The following is a 2,500-nucleotide window of genomic DNA, read 5'->3' on the forward strand; positions in this document are numbered from 1 at the left end:
TCTAGACTTTTCCGGGGTAGAAGAGGACAAAATTGCTGAAATTATCTACAGTGCCATCCCGGCAAATACAAAACGGCAAACAACCTGGGGTGTCTCAGTTTTCAATAGACCATATTCGTATTCTCGGTATTTGACTGGAACTAGCTTGCAATGGAGGCTAATGCGGGGGAATCTTTTCAAATGCAAATACTTTTTAATATATTCCCCCGCATTAGCCTCCATTGCAAGCTAGTTCCAGTCCAATACTGAGAATACGAATATGGTCTATTGCGAGTTAAGCAAAAAGAATGAGGTTTTTTCGCAATTTCCGTTTGTTATATATCACCCTGACAAACCCGTACAAACCAGCGGGCTGACAAAAATACTCAATGGTCGCCGTGTCAGGTTCAAAAAGTAAGTGGGCTTTTCAACGGTTTAATCGTTTCGTTTGGGAAAGAAACAGCCGCATGACGTCGGTGGCAGGGCTTCGATTTCGCGGCTATCGGAGTGAAATGAAAGAAAAACGATTGCCCATTAATCCTACGTACGGTGGATTTGTGGCCGTGGGGACATTTTGATATGAGACTTTTTGGCTTCGGTTGGTGGGCTCACCCGGACTGGAGTGTTTCGCCTTGTTCTTGTTCTTGTTCTCTACATGGAGAGATTTGGAACTCAAATCGCTTCAATTAGGTAACATAACGACACCTGGGGGAGAAGAAAACACACGCATGGAATTGAATAAGGTAAGCCATTTGTAATGAGAATGCCATGCTACAAAATTACTTCTATGAATATCATCCGAACTCCCATAGAAACTTTTATATTAGATTTGACGTCATGTTGTTTGTGCTCTCTAGACAAGAGAACTTGGGCTGCCTATGGTATTAAAAGCCAATCAAATCCAAACTGAGGAAAGACATCAAAAGAATTGGAAAGTTTAAGCATCTTAATAGATGAAAAGGATTTCGAGGCTACAATTAGGAAGCCTGACATTTCTCGTTAATATTAAGTTGTGCATGACTTCTGCAGGGCTTTTCTACCATGCGTGGTGAGCCTATGCCATGTACATGTTATGATTAAATATAATTTTTTATGCTTTTATCCTAGTAAACAGTCCAGTATTCGAAGAGACTTGGCACTCGGTGATGAATGAGATGTTGGCATTCAATTTGGTAGTGATACCCGTCAGGTTTCCCAATGGTTCTCGTCATTTGTAGAAATGAGAACGTTATTCGTTGCTATCTTTTCGACGATACAAGACGCTTTCTTTTATTTATCCCTTTCCTCTCCTAATCCCAATTCCTTCTCGTGCGTTTACAGTACATGGCAGTACCTTTACTGGGTCAAAAGGTTTGTATCAATCAATGATTTGTTCGAGATCTATCATATAGTTAAAGGTGGCTGTGAAACATTTGCATATATTTATTAAATTTAAAGGACAAGTAGCGGATACTGGGCACTGGCCAGTATACATAGGACAAAGGTCCTCAGTTTTTGCAGCTATTTGGGGGGACGAAAAGGCATGATTATAAAGACATTGAGGAAACATCTTGATGAGTGCCGACAACACCCGGATTTTAAATAGAACATTTTACAGTTGTAGCTAAGTTACCTCGCCTAAGAGTGGAAGAGAGGCTGTCAGTAACTCTGCTTTGATATGAGCCTTTGTACTTTTTAAATTTAATTAATGTAGACTAATTAGAATTACAACAGCACAATTTACCTGATAATAGCAGTGAGGTCTGCATCAAGTGAAGGTCACCGGCAGCTTCGCAGCCATTCATAGGCCACTGTAGGTCACTGAGCAAACAACTGTAAAATGGCCCATAGACGATCAAGATATGAGAAAATGACAAGATGCGTAGAACCGTATGCGGGCCTACCGCATGATACAACAGAAGTAGTCCCTCTCGCTGAATGAAATTATCTGAGCATGGTATAAGGCACGCAGCTGGTCATACATATGGAAGCTATCGTAGGAAAGAGGACCGTAATGAGAAGTAAATGTGACAAATAACATTTTAAAAATGATGTTTACAAATAAAAAAAAAAAACCCGCAGTGTACAAAATATATGGGGGACTTCTCGCCATTGTAGTAAAACTGTAAAAAGGTGCTTGCATCTCGACTAAAATAATTGACTTCTTTTATAATCCAACTTTGAGGTAATTTTGTGGATGTAGCCCACTCGTCAAGTCTCTTACTTGCGCGAGCACCAAAACTGTTTGAGTTTTCTGTTACGTTAATAACAATTTGCAGTCATCATTGACTATAATACATACTTTAATTAACCACTCCCCATAGGGCCTTTTAGGGCCAACAACAGAACCAGGGGCCCGTTTCTCGAAAGTCCCGGTAATTACCGGGCCCGTTAACTTACCCGGACCGTTACCGGGAAACTTTATCGGGACCGAAAGAGTGTTTCTCGAAGCACCCGTAAACTTTCCCGGTACTCATCGGGGCCGATAAAATAACCGGGAGTTACCAGGCTCTTGCGTGCACTTCACGCTCGTCATGAAAAG

General features: G+C 41.1%; 2 protein-coding genes and 1 pseudogene across 4 annotated transcripts in view; 2 read left to right on the top strand and 1 right to left on the bottom strand.

The window, feature by feature from the left end:
* LOC138024267 (single-stranded DNA-binding protein 3-like) overlaps nucleotides 1–2,500 on the bottom strand; it is a 699,715-nt gene that overhangs the window by 451,803 nt on the left and 245,412 nt on the right. The window lies entirely within an intron of this gene.
* Nucleotides 1–2,500, top strand: part of LOC138024274 (uncharacterized) — an 847,896-nt gene that overhangs the window by 28,434 nt on the left and 816,962 nt on the right. The window lies entirely within an intron of this gene.
* LOC138024757 (uncharacterized) overlaps nucleotides 369–2,500 on the top strand; it is an 8,584-nt pseudogene continuing 6,452 nt past the window's right edge.

The sequence above is a fragment of the Montipora capricornis genome, chromosome 11, assembly GCF_036669925.1.
Source record: "Montipora capricornis isolate CH-2021 chromosome 11, ASM3666992v2, whole genome shotgun sequence".
Classification (NCBI taxonomy): domain Eukaryota; kingdom Metazoa; phylum Cnidaria; class Anthozoa; order Scleractinia; family Acroporidae; genus Montipora; species Montipora capricornis.